A 23,510-nucleotide genomic window follows, 5' to 3' on the forward strand; every position below is an offset into this window, starting at 1 on the left:
AATACTCCTATTCTGATGTGCTTTTTTGATCCATATTTCACATTAGATGCTTATTTACTTAATTTATTTATTTAAAGAGTTTTATATAGCACTGGCTAGACCCGAAGGTATCAGAGCGCTTTACATAAGGTTCCACATAGTTGCAAACTTACATCAGTTACAAGTTACCAAAGATATTGGTAAAAACATTTACGGAGCATAGAAGAAAAGGAAAATGGGACGGAGAAGGGAGAGGGGGTAAGGGAAAAAGGGGTATGGAATAGATACAATGGAGAGATGAAGGGAAAGTCTGCCCAAGGTCCGGTTGGGTAGGTGACGACCGATGGGGAATCCACAGCCCATCTCCTCTTCAGCGATCAGGTAGCTCCACCGGGCATCAGTAAAATAGCTAGGTCTCAACAGAAACGCATTAAAGGGATAGAAGGCGAGAAGAAGGGAGCGTAGAGGGGGAAGAGGGTTCGGTGAAGGGCTAAGAGGGGGGTACGACAGAGAGACGAAGTAACATCTGCCCAATGTCCAGCTGTGTAGGTTACGGCCGAGGGGGGGATCTACAGCCCGTCTCCTCTTCAGCTAACAGGTAGCTCCACCAGCCATCGGTCAAATAGCAGGGTCTACACGGCTGAGGGAAAGTTCAAAGCGAACATGTCCTGAAGGTAGAGCAGGATCCAGGTCATGTGAGGGATGTGGTTAAGATCAGGTCGATTACCAATGCTATTTTCCAGGAGTAGTAGAGCATCAAGGAGAGGCCAACTGAGGCAGCCCACTTGAGGTCAGGCAGGGGGGTTGTGGCCTTGGTGTTAAGTTCAGTCTTGAAGCCCGTCATGTACGTTAACAGGTCTTCCTTGGTCAGCGCCATTCCAGATTCAACACTCTCTTGGTCACCCACTGTTTTTTTTTTTTCGCCGGTGTGAAGTAGTTTGACACCTTGGTTACAGCTATTTTAGGTGGCATAGATGCGATCACTACCCACCGCCAGGGGATCCCTCTCCGTGTTGTGGGGATCAGTCGCGCTTGTAGAGAGGTGACTCTAGTGTGTGCCTAGGTCCTTCTTGGAGTCTGAAATGGTGGGTCTCCTCGAGATAGAACTTTAGTAGTGGCTCATGGCGGCCATCTTAGGGTCAGGGCAAGGGCTGTGTGCGTTACCGTGTCTCACTGTACCTGGACCTTCTTCAAATCCTTCTGAGACCTTTCAGGGTGCCTCAGTAAAGCTCTCCCTAACCCCCAGGCACTTCAGGGGTGTCTCCTGTGATGTCTCCCTTGTGGGGAGGTTCCGACCGCCATTTTGGGGTCAGGCGGGCTGAAATGAGCACAGCTCCTCCCTCCCTGCGGATGTTTTCTTGGTCCCCTCTCTCTCAGATGGTGAGGGTTCAAGGTTGGTGAGACCAAGGGTGTTCCCAGCAGTCTACTCACTCCAGCCAGAGGAGTTGTGACATAGTTTCTTCAGTCCCAGGAGAGAGCCGTTTCTGCGTCTGGGTATGTACAGACTCCGGTGCTTATGCGGGGCTCAGCGGTGTCTGCCAAATGCTGTGCAGGTTCTCCAATCACTGCCGCCAGCCCAGGGTCCTAGTAGCTTCCACCTCCACTGCTGCATCATGTCCAGACTGTCTCGGTGCCCCCGGGGCTTCTCTGCCGCGTTTGACACCAGAACCACACAAGATATACCAGGCTCCACCAGTAATTTTAAATAGTGATCGCTCTGGAACTATACAGGGTTTTACTCCTTTCAGGCACTCTGGGGCCTTCTCCCGCACCAGGAGTGTAACAGCAAAACAGCGCTGTTACACTCCTGTCTTGAAAGCAGGTTGTCCTTTCATGGGGTAAGTTGCAGTAGGTCACCGAAGACAGTTAAATGCTTTCGTCCAAACAGCACATTGCACTCTTTTTTAAAAATCTATTCCATTCTCAAGTATGAGAAGGCAAGCATTAAGTTTGAGACAATGCTCACCTCCTCAATGATTAAAAGATTCAGTTTGTCAGTAATCCTGAGACTTCATAATAAGCTTCACTAGATAACTTCTGGTATTGCAGTTTTTTATCATGTTCAAAAGGTAGCATATGTAGTCGATGCAAAGTAATTCATTTAATGTTGTGTGCTGCTAATCCAGTTGGGTCTGTTACAACACAGGATACATTTGATTCTGTAGTCTTCTGTAAATGAGTGGTGAGAACTCTAATCAAAAAGCTTTTTCCTGTACTAGTATGAAAACTGATGTATAATAGGCTAGGTTTAAACAATGAGCATTGACACTCTTTCTTCGCATGGAGGAATCCATGCTCTATTTACTCTCTAAGTTCAATATAGATTTGATTTTGTTCAGTGTTTAGTTGTCTTTCTAACTGTTTGAAAGCAATACTATCCTGTTTTGCTAGCTCTATTGTAGTTTCCACTTCATGTATGGCTACTGCTGCATCATTTCGAATAATTAGTTGTCCAAGAGGATCTTGACTCAATGGTTGTGAACTCTGGCCACTTGCAAACGTTCTCTAGCTATTTCAGCTGCAATGGTTTCTTCTTGTTCAATCTCCTAATTTATCATTTTCAAATAGATAGGAAAAACGGTGCACTAAATACTGTCTTTTATAGCATTGTAAGAATCTTTATAGTGGTGATAGTCCCCAGGTAATTCTGTTTCAGCTCGTCAAGGCTTGAAGAGTTGCAGAAGTGCTAAAAAAAAGTTCTCTCTTGTCCGGTGTTTGGCAATGCAGTTTTCTAGGGTTAAATTACATTTCCTTTGGCAAGTCTGATTAAACATCTGTCACATCCATCTACTACGTACTTTGTTCTTGTATGTTTTCTGTTATATTCCTTTTATATCTTTAGTGCTGAAGTACTTTATAGAGGTTCATATTTTCCAGATGTGGACTCCATGTTGGATAGTATGTATCCAACATATTTCTTTTGACAATATCAGTACTTTTGGGTCAAACTGTGTAACGTTTTGGATTTCTGGGAAAAACTTAAATAGCTTGTTCTACATGCTGGCTAGGCTAAGCCTTACCCAAACAATTCCTCTTGACTTTGAGAACAAATTGGCCGAGCTCAACAGATCTGAGTACTCATGTCTCTATGGGAAAGTATCTTCAAGCTGAAGCTGTACAATGTCTTGCTAAGACTCTTTTCCGCAGAAATCTCCTTCAACATCTCTTTCATTTCGGACTTCTCTAATTTTTTATTATACGATGTGACCTGACGAGCAATAACTATTGAGTTGTCTGCATCAAACTGTAAATCTATGTTCACATTCCACATTTTCAGAACGAAAGGATTATAGTCAATAATAAACTTTGAAGCTTCTATTCTTCTTATGTTGTATGTGTTTTTGGGGGATTTCTGAGTTAGTGTATGTCTTACAGCTGACAAAAAGCTATTTTCTCTTCCTTGTGAAATGACAGGTCGTGGGAATCCAAAATGACGCATCTGTATTTTCGATGACAGTATTTTCCACATCTATAGCTTTGAAATCACAATACTTGTTGTCTCAAAGTGTTTTAACCACCATCATTTGGGATGGCACATGTGACATACTGTTTGATGAAAGACAGGAAAGACTCATTACTGTCTGTCCCAAATGTTGGTGCATCCTTTATCCATAACACTATGAGGAGCACTGCTTGCTTGGTACTCTTTTTTTCCCAAGGAAACCAGTTTCTTCTCCAAGAGGAGGATTTGTTTTGTTGCAGATAAAAGACATCATCGCATCAAACCTGTGGTTAAAATATCTGCAAACATTAGAAGGAACCAAGGAACAAATTTGTACAGCTGTCTTCACTTCGATGTTTGTTATGTTTGAATTGACTTCTCGCAAGAACTGAAGTAGGTCATCCTATGCATGCTCAGCACAACTGAGTGTTAGAAACAAAGTAGGTGTTCCTAGGTTTCTCAACATGCATTTGATTTCAACATGATAATAATAAGAGTACTCATTGGTTCCACGTTGACACATCATCAAATCAATTAAGCTGTATTCCAAGTTTTTATCCCTTCCATGATCTTTGTCAATGAATTCCCTTGAAGAGAGATTTTGTAGATGAAGTCCTGTCTTTAATATATGGTTAACAGCACATGAAAGTCTGGACAAGTCACTCTCAAACAGAAGATGAAATATGTGAGGATTGCCCTGTCAAATTCTTGGATTATTTTAGTATAATACTGTTTACCAGTATTCAGATGCTCGTATCAGCACAGGGTGTTTGTCAAAGCGTCCACCTTCTCCAGTGGGGAACAGTTGTGGAAAACAGTGAGCTTCTAAACTTTTCTTCCATGCACTCAAGGGAGCTCCTTTTGCTTACTTCATTTGATATAGTTAAATGGCATCACTGATCACTTCTTTGGAATAAAGAGGACGGATGCTGTAGTGTTCATTAATCTCTTCTGAAGTGTTTCGATCCACTTTTTCAATTTGCTCACTTGATGATAATCATTGATCCTCTGCATATAACGCATCTTTAACGCCATCAACATTCTTATAATAAACAGTATTTCTTACCAGGTATAATGTTGTTTTTTTAACTTTACTAATATCTACTAACTCTTGCCAGATCTTTTTATTATTTGTAGGCACACCATTTACTAGAATGACAAAAGGTCCATGATCCTCTCTGTCTGCACCAACAGTTTTAAAGATAAGTTCATAACTCTTCCTTTTAGGCCTTTTTTGTAGCTCAGATGGTGGCAGTTAGTGCAAGCTTTCCTGTGTTAGGCTCCATATGAACTATGCCCTGAAATGGGTGTGCACATTGCATTAGAATGGAATCATAAACATTTAAATCTCGTAGTTCTTGTGTAATAGATACTAATTTTAACTTGTTATGAACTGCTCTATCCTGCATTTTGTTTTCATCTAACTCATTGCAGCAGTACTTACATATGACTTGTCGAGTTGACAAGTCAAACCGCTCCTCTACAAATAAATAAACAGCAAATTGTTGCCACTTGTCATTATTCAGTTTCTCACTTTTTAAATACAAATCAACATTCTGAGTTTGACATTTGTAGTCAGTATATTGAGAGCAAATGCAAACAGAGTTCAGTTTCTGTGAAGAAACATTGTCAGACTTTCTAATCTCTATTTGAAAATTATGATCAACATGTCCGGTTACGCTAGACCTGTAAGCACCAAATCCTCATTTTCCATACACTGTTCTTCTTGACCAAAGAAAGAAAACTGAACATCATCACAAATGTTTTCTACGTCTGCTATTGTACCTTGCAAATGAGCTCTATTCATATCTCCTAAACATATTGTAGGAGCTCTCACATAGTAAAGTCTCCTAACTAAATTTTGCATTTCAGAATGGTGAACAGCTAACATTCTTAAATGATGAAAGGTGCTTTGGCACACTTTCTTTGATAGACAAGATAGTGAATGTCCTTGTAAATCACTATACTTTCTTACTTTGCATGGATCTAATCCCAGCAAAATTGCAATTTTCCATTTGATACTTCTATCTGGGAATTGACGTAAATAAATTTGAATGATGTCAATTGATTCAGTCGAACACTACAGATACTGCTGCAGATCCACTTACATAAAGTACCCTGTCTATGTCTTCCCTGCACTTCCTCAATTATCAGATCTTCGACATTCCTCGGAATCATCTCCTCTTTTGGAATGGGACTACCATCCTTCACCTCATAACATCGGCCAGTTGTTTAAACTGCATGCAGTAATGTGTTCACTTGAATTAAGCTTTCTTCATTAAAGAAAGGCTTAGTACTGGAAGTATGTTTCCTTTCACCAACAAATATATTAAAAATGTTAGTTCTATTAACAAGCCTCTTTTTCTGGCTTTTTCTCTTCATAGATAGCACTGTTTTATCCAGTATTCTCATTCGGTTTACTATTAAGATAACTTGTTTTAGCTTTAAGGTGAAGGCTTTATTTTATACAGTTTCTATGTGTTGCTTTTGTTTATAAGCTGCTGAACTTCTCTTTTTTTAAATTTCACTTATCATTTTCAGATACACAACCAACACCACATGTTGTGACATAAGGCATAGCATGTTATTGTAATAACAGATGAATTTCGCAATACATGCAAGCATTTCACAATTACATTTGAGAAAATAAAGCACACCCTGAGTCCAGAGTAGTAGCAGTAAACAATGCCCATCTGATAGCTCTAATGTGTTTCACTGAGTAAGGGAGTGATGTGTTGCTTTATCAGTAGGACTTGGGAGAGATAAAACATTGTACTGCAGATGGACGGCAATTTGTGGGATTATGGGCAATGCATATGTGGCAAGGAGGCTTTAACTCCAAGTGGATAAATCTTGTGAGGATATGCCCATGTGTGAGGGGCTGCCAGATACTCTGTGGATGAGACGTGGGGAGCTGCATCAGAGTGAAAAGATCACTAGTCATGTCGCAAATTATAATGCTTTTGAGCCACTGCGCTGCTGTGGGGCGTCTACTGCTCCTCCAACCCAATATATTTTCCTGCTTTGCTAGCAACAGTATCAGCACTGCAAAATGCTTGGAACCCTTTGGGATGTCATGAATATAACCTAGCAACGCTAGCAGTGGCATTGGAATTAATGCCACCTCTAGCGTTTGGGAGAGTTGTGTTAAAATATCAGACCAGTAACTGTGGACATGTGGGCATGCCCATGCTAGATGATAAAAGTTAGAATCATCGTCGCTTCATTTGGGACATGTTAAAGGTCAGGAGGGGTCTTCCCTAGACAAGAATTAGGGGGTCAAGTAGGCGCACCTACAGAAACCTAACGTCCAGCAATTTGTGTTTGTGATTGGGGAGACCAACTTGGTCTGTAGGTAGCAGTAATACCAAACATCATCTGACAGTGGATGGTGCAAATCCATTCTCCACACCTCACGCATTTTTTCATCTACGATGGGCACCATGTCTAAACACATGTGATATAATCTAGAAAGCAGATGCTTACCACTGTCATCATCGATAGGAAGGGAGAGGGTGTGAAGCCATCTGGAGTGATGGGGCAGGAGGGCACCTGGGCATGGACAGTGTTCTGGATATGATGTAAAATGAACCTCTCTAATGGCACAGCCATGACAAACTGTGTGTCCCCCGTCCAGGTGCCATCATGCCCACCCAGAAATAGATCTCATGTAGTGGTCAGTGCATAGGGAGTGAAAGTACACTTGACTATGGCTTCATTCATTGGGGGGAGTCAGCGGTTCACCGCAAGAGCAAAGTGGGGAGTACAGCTGTCCTTTTCCTACCAGGCACATCAAATGACACCATGCCCAGCAGGTGGTGGCAAGGATTTGGATGTCCATGAGGTCTAGTGGCTTCCCCATATGGAGGAAGACATTCAGAGGCGTGCCTCTTACCAAATCGCTGGCTTGCTCCTAATTTTCTTTTATACTGGTTTATGTTTCCTACCAAATTTTATATTACCATTGTTCTAAACATTCTTCTTCTTATCTCCTTGTACTGTTTCTGCCTTGTTGTTAGATGAGTTTTTTACAATGCTTTTCACTGAGTTACTGCTTTTTATTTGAGCTGTTCTCAAAGTTTTCTTTTCGTTCTCATCATGTTCCAAATATTCAATGTCATAAGTACTGTTCTAAGAAACTGTTTATTTCTCTTACCAGAAGATTTTTTTCTGCAGAATATTCTGTCCTACATCCACTTTTACCAGTCTTTTCAAAGTAGTACTCTTTTTTTGTGCTTATCTCCTTTGTTCCTTTTTTTGCATCCTTCATTTCTTCTCCTCGAAATCAATAATATATCTGAAAACAGAATAAAAGACAAACTTTATGTTATATAATTAAAGCATTCAATTTGTAGATATATGATTATTTTACTATTTTATTCCATTCTGGAGCTAAGTACATACAATTGTGTTGTATATCCTATCTATAGCCTATTTTACTAGTCAGTTGAATGTACTTGATAAAAAATTGTAGATTTGGAAAGAGTTATAAATGTGATGTCTGCCTAGCTGTAAAACTGCACACACAGGCTATCCAGTGCAAGTAGCCATGTTTAAATGGATATTTCTCCAGATGGGTCATTGGATAGTGTTAGATCTTTAGTAGGTATCTTAATGAGTCTCTCAGTCCCAATGTAGGAGGCGTAGTTCCATAAATACGTAATTTTGTTGGTAAATCACAGGCTCTCTTTGTGACTGTAAGGGTCTGTAAATGTATATGTAAGGGGCATCATGGATTACCTCCTGGGACTGTTAGTTACTATTGGTTTATTTAAAAGAGTGCACAACCCCCTTCATTACTTCTAGATACATAAGAGTTATATGTGTGTGCATCCCAGTAAAACATTACGGGGCATATTTACAATAACTGACGCATCCCTGCAAATCAGCAGGGATGCACCAGTTATTGTGCCCCACAGCTCCGCCATCATGGATGCGCCGCATTTACAATGCAGCGCACCATGGTGTAAAAACGGCACAGATGCGTGACGCATCTGTGCCCTAAAAGTGACGCATTGCTGGAGTTGCGTCGCAAGCGCAACGCAGCTCCAGCAATGCTCTGAGGGCCCTATCTAGTTAATGCTGCGTCAATCCTTACGCCTGCTTCAGGCAGGCGCAGGGTTTTAATGCAGCATGGGCCTAAACGTGACTGAGTGAAATCTTGCAGATTTCACTCAGCAACTTTTAGGAGGCGTTCGCTTTGCCGGAACGCCCCCCCTGAACAGGAACGCCTACATGTGGCGCAGGGCTTTACAACGTGACGCATCTCCCAGATGCGTCACGTGGTAAGTACCCCCACACCATGGAGCAGGATTTGCGCCTCCGCTGCGTCACAAAAGTGACGCAACAGTGGTGTAAATGAGTCGCAAGGGGCTTGTAAATCTGCCCCTAGGTGCTTCTGACACTATCTCAGGGAGTGTATATGTGGCTATCTCCTTTTACATGTAGTTATATCAGATTCAAATCAGGTTGGTAGAGTAGTTGTACAACTGAGCATATGGGCCTTAAAGTGTGCATGTAGTGCACTGAAAATGCTACCTACATATGTTAACGTCTGTGCACATAGGAGCGTACCCTTTGGCCTAGCTACAGGCTAGAACTGTATGGGTCTGTAAATGTATATGAAAGAGGCGGCATGGATTGCCTTCTGGGTCTGCTAGTTACTATTAAGTTATCTAAGTGAGCATGCAATCACCACCCTTAGTGCTAAATACATAAGAGTTTGGATTGTGTATGAGTGAATGTTTAGATGCTTCTAACACAGGATCAACAGGTCTATTAGCAACTCTCTACTTTTGCATGTATTTATATCATTCAAATCAGGGTGGGAGAGTGGATGTATAACTGAGCATATGGACTTGTAAGTATATATGTAGCTCACTGAAACATCAAACTACATGTGTTCGCTTTTATGCACATGTAAGCCTACCCTATGACCTTGCTACAGGCTACCTTAGTGGTGAGTTATATGTGGGAGAACAGTAGGTAAACGCTTGTCAAGGAGTTTTAAATTCCAAGTTGTCCTAATATTAGCACTGCATACACAAGTTCAAGTGTACCAGGCTTGAGACATGTTTAAAGGGCTACTTCTCTGCATGGGTAACTTGCTAGTGTCAGTTCTTTGGTAGATAGCTGAATTGGTTTCTCAGTGCTTATGTGAGGGTGTATTCCCTTATGTAAGTAACTTTTTTGGTATATCACTGGCTCTCTTTGTGACTTTATGGGTCTGTAAATGTATGTGTAAGGGGTGGCACGGATTGCCTCCTGGGTCTGTTAGTTACTATTTGAGTGCGCAACAGCCTCCATTAGTGCTAGATACATACGAATTGTGTCTGTGCGGGAGAGTGAATGTTTAGAAGCTTGTAGCTCACTGCAACTTGCACCATTTGGCCTAGCTACAGGCTACCTTAGAGGTGACTTATATGTAGTAGAAGAGTACCTTTTAATCCTAAAAGCATGGATTACAGAGCATTGGGGTATGCAAGGCTATGTGTAACTGCCTGCATTAGTCCTACTTGCATAATAGTTCTCTGTGTCTGTGAGTGAACGTTTTAGTGCATTCATACATTTTTGGCTTGCTCTGTATGTGCCTGTATCCCTTTACAGATAGGTATCTGAGTTTCAGAACATGTGTGGACTGCATGTAATACTGGGCATATGAGCCTGTGAGTGCACAAGATAGACAATGAAACCTGAAAGTGTATGTCTTGCTTTTAGCACATATCTCATTGCCTATAGCCTATGCTAAGCCTATTTAAGGGTGACATATGTAATACAAAAGGGCTTTTTAGACTTCAAAACACGTTGCAAATATCAACTCTGACTAGCACCAACACTGCACACACAGGCTGTATTTAGTCAGTTCCTCATTAGTGTCTATTGCTTGGCTGTGTCTTTTCATGTTGAAGGCAGTATGTTGGTATATAAGTGCCTCTCTTACTTATGCTACAGATCCATAAGTTTCTATGTAGGCGCCTGAATGCATTGGTTACAGTGTGTGTTAGAGGACATTGGGCATGAATATGTGTGTGCAAAAGCCTCCATCATGCTTCATCACATACAAACTGTGTGTATCTTGGAGTGGATACTGAACAGTCTCTGTTCATGTCTGAATGGGTGGGTAAGAGTCTGCATCATTTTGCACATAGGTATGCGAGTTGTAAAATAGGTATACGACTGCATGTACTGCTGAGCATATGAGCCTAAAAGTGTAAAAGAAACACATTGAAACTTGAAAGTATATATGTTATGTTTTTACCAGATATCTCTTTCCCTATGGCCTACTAACATTCTACCTTTAGGGTGACCTATATGAAGTATAGAAGGACGTTTTAGTCTTGAAAACATTTTGTAGATATCAAGTCTACCAAGCAGTAACACAGCACACACATGCAGTACAGTAGAAGACCTGAGACATGTTGATAGGGGAAGTGGTTGTGTTAGACCCGGAATACCGGGCTGGCCAAGGCTCACGACAAAGTCAGTCAGAGATCACCAAGTCTAAGTCAGGGCAAGGAAGTTACACACCAAGATAACCCCTGCTCACCCTCTAGGTAACGTGACGCGAGCAGCAGGGCTAATCTCGGAGGCGATGTGTAAAGCGTTTGCGCGCGCACTGTGGTAAATAAATTTACCAAACTATTTTTCTATACATTACATGACAATAAAGATAGCTCAAAAATGAGAGGCAGAGTCCGTGGTATCTGAGTCATACAGGCTTTAATTAGGTATCCCGGTATACTGGACATCGAGTTCCATCACCACTAAGGTTCAGGAAGGGATGTTCAACATTTTATTAACATCACACATTATATATAGTGAAACTGTATAATGGAAATGAATACAGTAGGCGTAACAAGTGAAAAGGGAGAAGATAAGAACACATGTGCGTAAAAGAAGGCGTGTACAGGGGTGTACACGGAGGTGTGTACAGGAAACGTCACAGAAGTGTCATAGGTGGGTGGATGCATAGAGAGATTCTGCAGGGTCAGCAGAAACCTTTGTCCTGGATGCGTGCGCAGCTTGAGCATGACGTGTAACTGGGGAGAGCTGGGGGCTTGACTTTAGCACTAGTAGAGGAGTCTGGTGTCTGGGGTGTCAGAACGACCTGCACTTATAACATATCTGATATCTTATGTTCGGAGGATTTGTTGTCTGAAGTAAAAGGTCTCTCGGGCAGAGGCCGTTCAATACTGAATGCTAGTGCGTGTCTATAGTTCTTCATGTAAAGCGCGGGCCATGGGTCTACCATGGTAACGGGTGCAGTAAATTACGTGCAAGGAGACAGGAAAGCTAGGCCCTTTGCTCTGCAGGCTGGAATATGTTTACCTATTTCACTGAACTGGAATGTGTTTTTGCGGAGGCTGAGCAGATAACTTGTAGGCAAAATATCGTCTTGGCAGGCAGGCCAGGCCGAGCCGGGCACCGCTCGCCTGAGCAGGAAGTAAGGTAGAGGTCAGGGATGCATACCTAAACTGTAGCTTTCAGAGGCAGAAAAGACTCGGAGCCTCAATTAAGGGCCTGGCTCGACTGAGCCAGAAAAACGAGAAGAACATGTGCTTTGCGATATTTTAAAAGTGTACCATGTAAAGACGTTGGCACCATAGGCCCAAAAGCCAAATTAACTTGGTTTTCTTGGAGAACTGAATAACTGACATGTTAAGGTTGTACGCAAATGCATATGCGTCTTCATGGCAGGCACGGGAAGGGAATTATACAACATACATGGAACATGGGTGCATGGATGGGGTGCGAGTGGGGGACACATTGGCTACCTAAAAATTTCTATTTCCTCATTCCCTCCTTGGCCCCTACGGCGCCCTTCAAGATATATCTATTTTCATGAGACCATCTATCTGTTCATATAACATAATTTGCTCATCTTTCTTCTTTCGGGAACGGGAACGTGGACTTGGATGGGGAATACATGACGTGGCGCACAAGCCGCAAATCGCTGGCCCACATTGCAGACAGAGACAACAACTGAATACTATGAGCAGTATTATTCCTAGGAATGACAGTACTTTCCATCCCCAGGCTGATATCACACTCCAGAGCCAGCCGGACCATGTCCAGGTGCCTGGATTCTGGTGCATCTGATGAGCTATCTCATGGAGCCTTGTTATTGCTTTGTATACTGATGGTGCGTTATTTGGAATAAACACACAACAGCTAGATCCGATCACTCTACAAGCCCCGCCCCTATCGGCCAGGATGACATCAAGGACAAGGCGGTTTTGAAGAACAACAAGTCTCATAGCAGACTGCTCTTACGTTAAGTTACCTAGAGCAGAAGTAGTCTCATTCACTACTGCTTCCAAAGTTCTGGTCAATCTACATATTAATTTACTATTTTGGATGGGGCCTATGAAAAAAAAGAATCCTTTATTGAAATCGGTATATTGCTCCAATGTTGTTTCAGTCTAATCGACAATTGGGGACTCGAACTCCCTCTTATGTCTTATATGTACAAGGTGTGAATTTCGATGATAATCGGATGGGGCTAGAAAAACAGGTGGCAATAGGAACGCAATGTAACACGTTCCATCCCAATCTAAGGGCAGACGTACATAAGCTGTCTGACCACAAATAAAATAAGAATGGCAGGAAGCTTTGAAAGTAGACTTTCCTTTATCACTGAATTCGACCACAGTATTACAATCACTGTGTCCTAGATGTACTGAACCATTCTTTCTAACGCATAATTCGCCTGTTACTGGTAAAACTGTTATAAATGGTAAATCCGAATTAGTCTTGGACTGAACGTTCAGAATCATGAGATTGAGGGTAAAATTTCCTAATCCATAAACTTCATTTTCCAGATCGGTCCCTGTCCTTTGGGGAAGACCGTCCTTGTCTGGGAAACATGCTTTATTCATAACTGTATTCAGATTTCCCCATATCCAATTGCCTTGGGAAACTTTAGACTCACTGTCTAAAGAGGACATTAAAGTAAACCATGCACCGCACGAACCATTATGTGTAAACGGGTAAGGATAGAGGGGCAGAGCTCCCTTGTATTTCTGATAGGGAGGGAGTCGGCCACATACCCAGCAATTCGTGGCATTGCTGGTTTGATGTGAATGGTGTAACATACGGATAAAAGTGTTGTTGCGCAGTGCTAAACGATAGGACAGTTCATGAGGGGGCAGGTCACTGAAAGTATGCTCGATGGTGTCATTAGAAGAAGAATGTACATGTGAACCAAGAGGAAAGAAAACATGTAATGTCCAGCTTATACATATGATCGTAATACTCAGAAAAAACATAAAAAGTAATGTTATGATACATCTGCTTCGCAGATCTTTACAGTATTTCATTTTCTTGACTTTCTGTCTATCTCTCTGACTATTGGGGTCCACTCATACATGTCAGAAACCTGTCTAACCGCTTCACCCGAGGGGGACTTAAACAATTAAACGCTGTCTGACTTACTAGACCTCAACTTTAATTTATACTCCTGTTGCGGAGTTTTCTCTAACAGGGGGAGTTTAGAGTCCGTGTCAGAAACGGGGCAGTCCTTGGGAACAGTTTCTGGTTTCAGTCCATGAAAGCGTTTTATGTGGCTGGAATGGATCCAGCCTTTCCGCCCTTCTATCTTCACTGCGGTCCTCGTGGTCGTCAACACCAGTTTTGGTTCCCTCCACCTGGGCTCCAGAGGGCTTGAACGGTCAAAGTTGCGGATATGTACATATTCTCCAGGAACGATTTCATGCGGTTTCACTTGGGTGTTGTCCGGGAAGGCAGCCGCGACCTGTGAACGACATGATAGTAGTGCAGACATCAAGGAAGCCAGGTAATCTGTCAGCATATTACAGTTAACATCAGTAATTTTACGCGGCATAGGCATCCCCCGCATATTCGGTGGTCTGCCAAAGACCACTTCGTACGGGGATAGCCCTGTTCTGGAATGAGCTACCATTCGCATATAAAAGAGGGCAACCGGCAAGGCTTACATCCAATCTACACCTTTTTCTGCACAGACTTTCGCTAAATGGGTTTTCAAGGTCTGATTATGTCTCTCAACGAGACCTGCTGCTTCGGGGTGTCGTACACAGTGAAATTTCCACTGGTAACCTAACAGGAGTGATACCTGTTTCATGAGTTCGGACAAGAATGGCTGTTCATGATATGAGTAGACGACACGGGGCAAGCCGTATCGCGGGAAAAATTCACGGACCAGCTGCTTGGCAGTGGTTACAGCAGTGTAATCTGGGACTGGGTAAGCTTCTGTCCATCGGGAAAGGGCACATACGACTACGAGGACATACTTGAATCCTCGGCATCTGTCCATCTGGATATAATCCATCTGGAGGACTTCAAAAGGATGGTCAGGAGGATGAAATCCACCTTGTTCCACGGGAATGCCTTTGCCTGGATTGAACTGACAACAGATCATGCAGGTACGCACTTTCTGTTTCGCTGCTGCTCGTAAATGCTTGTTGAACCAAATATTCTGAATACTGTCTAACATGGCTTTTTCTCCTAAGTGTGCTGGACTATGTGCTGTATTAATGATAACTTGAACCATAGAGTCGGGGAGAAACCATGTGGCTTTTCCCTTCGTCATCCATCCCTGATCTGTCTGGATCCCTCCTTGTTCAGTCCATTTCTTGATTTCGTCCGGAGTGGCATGTGTCTGTATGTCGAGTACATCTTGTGTGGGATCCCTGACTGTCATGCAATGTGTCAGTGGCGTTACTTCAGTCTTTGTCATGTCAGTCAATGTATCTGTTTGAGTCTGAGCTGTGAGTTTAGCTGTTCGATCTGCCAGGTCGTTACCCTGGTAAATAGTGTCTGTGACCTTAGTATGTGCTTTGCACTTCATGATGGCTATGGCTGTAGGCAAATGTATTGCTTCTAACAGAGCTTGAATGAGGGGACTATGCTGGATCTTGGCTCTGTGGGAGGTCAAAAAACCTCTCTCTTGCCAGAGAACGCCGAAGTCGTGTACGACTCCGAATGCATACTGTGAATCTGTGTATATGTTTACTTTCAGGTTCTTGGCTCGTATACAGGCTTGGGTCAGAGCGATGAGCTCTGCTGCTTGAGCAGACAGTGTGTCAATACGATGTGTTTCTATGACTTCAGTTTCAGTGGTCACTGCATATGCGGCCACTAACTCTCCTGTGCTTGTTCTCATACATGAACCATCCACGTAAAGTGTCAGGTCCGGATCGGGTAAGGCAATGTCTGTCAAATCTTGTCTTGGTTTCGTAATTGTGTCAATGACTTCCACACAGTCATGTGGTGTAGGGTCTGTTGTGCTTGAGGGTAACAATGTGGCAGGGTTTAATGTATTGCAACGTCTGATCTCTATGTGTGGCTGAAACAGTGTCAATTCATATCCTGTCAATCGTGCTATGGTCAAGTGCTGAGTCTGTGTCCTGTTTAGGAGAACTTCCACGGAATGTGGAACTTGTACTGTCAGGGGATGTCCTAACACTATTGAATCGCTTTGTCTGATAGCTAGAGCTGTCGCTGCAACTGATTTCAGGCACGCAGGCAGAGCCTGGGCTACTGGATCCAATGTACTAGAAAAATAAGCACAAGGCTTGTGTTTTCCTGCTTGATCTTGTGTCAGAACTGATAATGCTGTGCCATCGCGTTCAGTAACAAAAAGTGTAAAAGGTTTGCTGCAACATGGTGTCGCTAAAACAGGTGCTTGACATAAGGCTTTCTTCAATTCATTAAAAGCTTGTGTATGTTCCTGAGTCCAAGGGAGGACAGTCGAAGTCGCTGCCTCCTGTGTTGTCAACTGTATGAGTGGCTTTGCTAGAAATGCGTACTGGGGAATCCATTGTCTGCAGTAAGAAGTGAGGCCAATGAAGGCCCGTACTTCCTTTTGTGTCTTGGGCTGTGGAAGATGTGCGATTAACTGGATGCGGTCAGGTGTCAACTGTCTACCCCTCTTGGACAGCAAGTGTCCAAGGTATACCACTTGCTGGGCACAGAATTGTAACTTGGAAGGGGACACCTTGTGCCCCTTGTTGGCCAGGAAATACAAGACAGTCAGTGATGCACGTTCGCAGTCACGTTCGGTCCGTGCTGTAATTAACAGATCATCAACATATTGGAGTAAGGCAGTGTCAGTAGGCATGTGAATACTGTCTAGTTGTCGTTTCAAAGCTTGTCTGTAGATACTAGGGCTTTCTGTGAATCCTTGAGGAGCACGTGCAAATTTGAAGCTTCGGCCATTTAAACAGAAACCGAAAAGATATTGGCTTTCCGGGTGAATGGGGACACTAAAGAAGGCGTTCTTAAGATCGATTACAGTAAAGAACACCGCTTCCGAGTCAATAGCAGTCAATAGTGACGAAATATCGGGAACCACAGGGTACTGCGGTATTATGCATTTATTTAATTCACGAAGATCAATCACCAATCTGTAGACCGGTGGTGCATTTGGGTCAGTTCGTTTAAGAATCAGAATGATAGGGGAATTACATACATTGGAGTCAGTTTCTACAACCACTCCTTTGCAATGAGCTCGTCAACAATTTTCAGTAAAGCCACTACAGCATCAGGTGGTAACTTATATTGTCGGATTCGGGGTAGTACAACTCCTTGTTTGAGAGTGACATGGTATGGTGTAATGTGCATACAACCTACATCAGTTGGGCCTTGCGCCCATCAATGCTGTGGAACATTCTGAAGTCTTGGATCGAAATCTCTCAAAACATAATGACCTTTAAAATCACGTAAAAACAATCTCACTCCTTCCGGAGAACAACAAATCACTGCACCTAGTGCTTTCAATGTTTTAATACCAAGCAGATTTTCAGGGCATGATTTCGTAAGCAACAAGTCTGTAGTACGGGACAATGGACCAATTTCTAGGGGAACTGGTTTTGACACTTCATTAACAATAGGCTTTCCTGAAAATCCCAGGGAAACATTCTGTGAGCCTGAGAGGGGTGCCCCTGGAACCTCGTCATGACTGATGGTAGTTCTGCTCGCCCCTGTGTCAATCAAAAATTTTCTGTCTTTCCCTAATACCTGACTATGTACATAGGGACCCTCTTGATCTACAGGAACCTCGATAAGGGGCAAGCCAACCTCCCTCTCTAGGCTGTTTCATGAGTATTGCTGATAATCTGGGTAGTCTGACTGAGCATACTGGTACATTTGTTGCGTGACATGTTGTGTGGCAGCAATGGGTTGAGGTTGGGGTACAGCTACGGTCTGTTGTGAATTCTGTGGAGGTTGCGTGTTCTGCGGAATATTCTGTGGAACATGTTCTTGTCTAGGTGGACGCGGTCTTTCTTTTGTTTTGCCCGTAGCTATATTATGTCTCAGAACGGCACATTCATTTATATAATGACCTGGCTGTTTACAGTAGTTGCAGTTCCCTTTAACGGGAGCTGCAGGATGACTGGACGATGTCGTACCCCTCTTCTGACCGTCAGCTGGGACAGACTGAGCAACTAGTACTTTCATTTTCGTGTCTTTCATGCGTCTCTGTTTTGGTTCATGTTCTTCTCTAATTCGGTTTTGATGGTACTGTAACATTTGTAACATTTGGGAAGGGGTATTAGCTTGCCAGGTGCTCTCTACCTTTAGTACTCTATTTTTAACTTGTGGTAAGGAATTCTCTACTTATTTGGTCACAAAAAGATGTGGGTATGATTCACTACTTGTCTTCAGACCGCTATTAATAATAAAACATTTCTCAAATCTGGAATAAAAATCGCTAGTGTCTTCATCTTGTTTCTGTTTACAGGCTGAGATTGCATCCCAGTCTTCCTTTTTAGTTGTCAGTAACCTCGGCAAGACCTGTACTAATAATCCTGGTAATGCTTTGGCTTTGTCCCCAAGACCAGTACCAGGGACTCGCGTATTTTCTTCGTCTTCTAATTCTGTCCAAACAATCTTTTTATCTCCCACTTCCCATTCTTTTTCTTTGAGTTTTTCGTAAATGTCAGCAGGCAACAGAACTTTCAACATTTTAAGGATGTCGGGATAGGTATACTCCCCCATGTGGAGCATGTCTTTTAATTCACGGTGAAACCCTGTTGGATCTTTATCGTGACAGGGTACTAATTTTTTCATTTCCAATAATTCCATTTTCGTTAGAGGTGTGTATACGAATACTCGTTCCAGCGTATCATCTGCCCTACGGACTGGATGTACTTCTCGTAAAGGATTCTGTCTGTCTATGTAAAATGTTTTTCGTACTGGGGTGGAACGGGAGCAAAATGTGGAGTCAGGAAAGTTCTGTACTTGTGTCGCTGTTCTAGAATGACATTAATTAAATCGGTACCTAGGCCTCTCCATCTACCTAGGAGTAACTCGTCCAATATATTATATAGGGGACCGGGATCAGAATGTTGACTTTCATACAATGTAATCAGATGTTGAATCATGTACATACCAGCTAATCGCTGTTCGTCTGGGGAAAGGTTCAAAAATGTTTGCGCTACTGAATCATCTTTATATACGTTAGTATTGCCAGCCCATTGTACTGCTGACCGGGCTAGTTCTTGTTCATGCATGGTGCTAAGTTCACTATAACCTATTCGTTGTTTCAGGACTTTATCAGTGGCTTGGAATAAATGCTCAAGAGAACATTGTTCTGGTATGGGAGAAAGAAAACGTTTCTTGCTTTCTAGGCGTATGGGTTTGTCAAAGGGTCTCGCCCTACCTACGTACGCTATTTTATCCGGGTTATCGAGGTTTTCAATTGGTATATCATCATCTTCTGAAACTACATCATCAACTTCTCTATCGGCCTCTCTCTCTACTCTTTCCTTTTCGTGAATGTCTATAATTACCTTACGAATCTTTCTGTACATGGCTTCTATACAAGCCTGTCTACTATGCTTGCCATCGGCTATGTTGTCACTCCATTTAGTCAGAACTCTCATCTCTTCTTTATTATAACCGGGCTGGTCTCGTTCCCTTATCAAACAATTTATCAAAAACTGTAAGATCATATTTTGAGTCTCCACCTTCCTGTGTGCCATGGCCTCTTGAATACTGTCTGGTCTTGCCCCTGTTCTAATAAAATGGTATATGTTATCTAGATGTTCTTGCATATCTGGAAAAATAGTCAAGTAGTTTGTAACCCGTCGTAAACGTATTGAATATAGGATCATCTGGTCTTCGCCAGGTACTGCATCATATCTACAATCAGTAAGATACTGTTTAAGGGCTGCGTACGTAGTTACTTTTGGTGTGCGTTGTAATGCTGCTTTTCTGAGTGTGGTTCGTTTTAATTGAGGCGGGGTGATAGGGAGACCTCCAGCTGCTCCTCCTGGAGTGTGATCGTTAACTAATACTGGTTGTGCTGTCGGTGGTAGTAATGGAGCTGGTAAAGTAGGTGTAGTAGTAGTAGTAGGTGTAGGCAATGTAAGTTGGCCCTGGGTTGCTGTAGTAAAGGGATTGCCAGGACCAGTGGCAGCGGGAACAGTAGGGGGAATCGTGTCATGAGCAGGGTTGGGAGGATTATTAATAGGAGGTGGTACACGTGCATTAGCATACTCTGGAGCAACGTCATCTAAATAGGAAGAAAGGAAAATGTCCGCTGCGGTCTGTCTATGACGGAGTTTAGTCGGGACTAATGGTGGCGGTAAATTACTGGGCACTTCCGGGGTTGCCTTGGGTAGGCCCTCGGCGAGAACAGGATACAGACCTGTAATAAGGGCATTTCTTTGTCGGTCTAATTGTTCTGCTCTAATGCGTTCACCTTCTTCTAATAATTCTTTTTCTTGGGCTTTTTCAGATTCCTCTCTACTTTTCTCTGCTTTTCTAAGTTCTTTCTCTGTTCTTCTATGCGATTCTTTACGCCATAATTCTATGGCATCTTTCTGGGATTGTCTGGCTTTCTTTTTCCATAATGCTTCTTCTACTCTCATGATGCATTCAGCATCCCATGTCCCTGAGACAGGCCATCTATACTTCTCTTCCAGATCCTTAGTGTAATCAACCCACAAGTCTAAGTACAGTATGGCATCTAAGCCATGCTTGTGGTACATAAAATGTCCGGGAGTGTCCCTAGGCGGGACGGGAACTGCTTCTTCGAGTATCCCTTTCCTGGTTCCTATCTGACGTAATTTCGAAAACAGCGGCATAATGGTACTTTACTTGAAACTGAACACAATAAACACAGTAATGAATAGCAAACAATCACTCATACCACGACATCAAACACATTAAAACATGTTCAGACTGATACTACCTGGTACATAGAAAAACATAAATTCTGAAAATCTCGAGAAACAATACTGGAATACTGGATTACTAGAATACTGAATCACTAGATGCACTGCTAAAACAGTACAGACATACCGGTCCCATAAAGAGACACGTCATACCGTATTCACCTAAGTGAACACGTCTTGACCGGATCTGTGTACCCAGACCCGTCTTGACCGGGCACAAATTAATGAACCCGTCTAGATGCTCCCCAGCAACGGTACTCACCGGGAAAACAGAACTGAAGGCCTCGGAAACTCGACACTGGACTGGACTGGACTGGACTGGACTGCTACGGCATCTGGCTGCTACTACGCATGCGCTTCGGAACAGGTGGGCTTCCAGATACCTCGGACCTTGCTCTCTCGGCTTGGGCTCTGGTCGGGATCCTCCGCATTCCTCACCGCCTCGTCTGGATGCTGGACCGCAGTCTCCGTCTCCTCCGTGGGCCTGAGGGAGATAGCAGGAAAACCCGCAGGTGTTCACTGGAGTCCGTCACGGCTGTAGAAGGGGTCAGGGGCCTGCGTTACATCGCCGGCGCGTGGGGAGGGGGACGGGTCCCTGTTCGGGCGCCAGATTATGTGGTAAATAAATTTACCGAACTATTTTTCTATACATTACATGACAATAAAGATAGCTCAACAATGAGAGGCAGAGTCCGTGGTATCTGAGTCATACGGGCTTTAATTAAGTATCCCGGGATACTGGACATCGAGTTCCATCACCACTAAGGTTCAGGAAGGGATATTCAACATTTTATTAACATCACACATTATATATAGTGAAACTGTATAATAGAAAATAATACAGTAGGCGTAACAAGTGAAAAGGGAGAAGATAAGAACACATGTGCGTAAAAGAAGGCGTGTACAGGGGCGTACACGGAGGTGTGTACAGGAAACGTCACAGAAGTGTCATAGGTGGGTGGATGCATAGAGAGATTCTGCAGGGTCAGCAGAAACCTTTGTCCTGGATGCGTGCGCAGCTTGAGCATGACGTGTAACTGGGGAGAGCTGGGGGCTTGACTTTAGCACTAGTAGAGGAGTCTGGTGTCTGGGGTGTCAGAACGACCTGCACTTATAACATATCTGATATCTTATGTTTGGAGGATGTGTTGTCTGAAGTAAAAGGTCTCTCAGGCAGAGGCCGTTCAATACTGAATGCTAGTGCGTGTCTATAGTTCTTCATGTAAAGCGCGGGGGCCATGGGTCTACCATGGTAACGGGTGCAGTAAATTACGTGCAAGGAGACAGGAAAGCTAGGCCCTTTGCTCTGCAGGCTGGAATATGTTTACCTATTTCACTGAACTGGAATGTGTTTCTGCGGAGGCTGAGCAGATAACTTGTAGGCAAAATATCGTCTTGGCAGGCAGGCCAGGCCGAGCCGGGCACCGCTCGCCTGAGCAGGAAGTAAGGTAGAGGTCAGGGATGCATGCCTAAACTGTAGCTTTCAGAGGCAGAAAAGACTCGGAGCCTCAATTAAGGGCCTGGCTCCACTGAGCCAGAAAAACGTGAAGAACGTGTGCTTTGCGATATTTTAAAAGTGTACCATGTAAAGACGTTGGCACCATAGGCCCAAAAGCCAAATTAACGTGGTTTTCTTGGAGAACTGAATAACTGACATGTTAAGGTTGGACGCAAATGCATATGCGTCTTCATGGCAGGCACGGGAAGGGAATTATACAACATACATGGAACATGGGTGCATGGATGGGGTGCGAGTGGGGGACACATTGGCTCCCTAAAAATTTCTATTTCCTCAGCACCCAGCAACAACACCCAAGGCCCACCACAAAGGAAACTCCACACAAGGTTATATAAAAAATAGCATTTGTATTATAGTAAAAACACATTAGATAACACACAAACTTTACAATGTGCCAACAGGCACGGGCAGAATTTACAAGGGATTATGTACAGGACAGGGCCACATGGGCCACTGTCAGGGGTAGGCACTTGTTAGAAATAATACTTGTAGGTATAACACTTAGCACATAAACATATAATGACTGTCACCAAAATAGTAAATGCAGCACACAACCAGTAATCACTGGTAAAGAGTAAATACCTCCTACGCAACCCTAAACACTGTAGGAAAATCACGCAGGGAACTAGGACCTTATCTTCAGGACCTAAGGAAGGAATACCATTACCTAAGCAGGTCACATTTAGCAAAGGGAAGGAAACCTAAACAATCACCTAAGCAGGTCACATTTAGCAAAGGTAATAACATAAACAATCCTCTAAGCAGGTCACTCTTAGCAAAGGGGATAAAACATAAAATATTTAAGCATGTCACTTTTAGCAAAGGTAATGGCACAAAAAACAATCCTCTAAGCAGGTCACTCTTAGCGAAGGGGATAAAACATAAAACACATTGCACATGAGGAATTAAAACATATTCAGAGGTGCAGGTAGAACATTTGTGCAGGAATCACATACACAAGTAAATTACAATGTGAGGTTCCGTGACGATTTGAACCCGTGTTTTCAATATTGTCGGAAATACATAATATTGGTATCAGCGAACCGCAAATGATCCATTTAGCATATCCTGGTGTTTTCGCTATGCTACGAGTAAGAGTACTCCTTTTATAAACACATTTCTGATCTACCCACGGCATCCATCTTAGATCATGGCAGCCATTTTCTGTTTCTTGCCCTCACATACGCAATAACCTCTGATCACTTCATTTCGATTAAGGACACGTAGCCTTAGCCGGAGATTCACCTCTTTCATGACACGTGCACCCTAAACCAGATCACGCTGTAGCTACATGACTCGACAAAGGCTGCCTCCTCTGCCCGAGGCCAGCCCACCTGAACTGGTTCTCGTGTCCATTGTCCCGATCATGATTAGGCGGCCGAAGCCGGTAGCCTTGCCCATTTACGAC

This window comes from Lissotriton vulgaris, chromosome 3_1 (genome assembly GCF_964263255.1).
Source record: "Lissotriton vulgaris chromosome 3_1, aLisVul1.2, whole genome shotgun sequence".
NCBI classification, from domain to species: Eukaryota; Metazoa; Chordata; class Amphibia; order Caudata; family Salamandridae; genus Lissotriton; species Lissotriton vulgaris.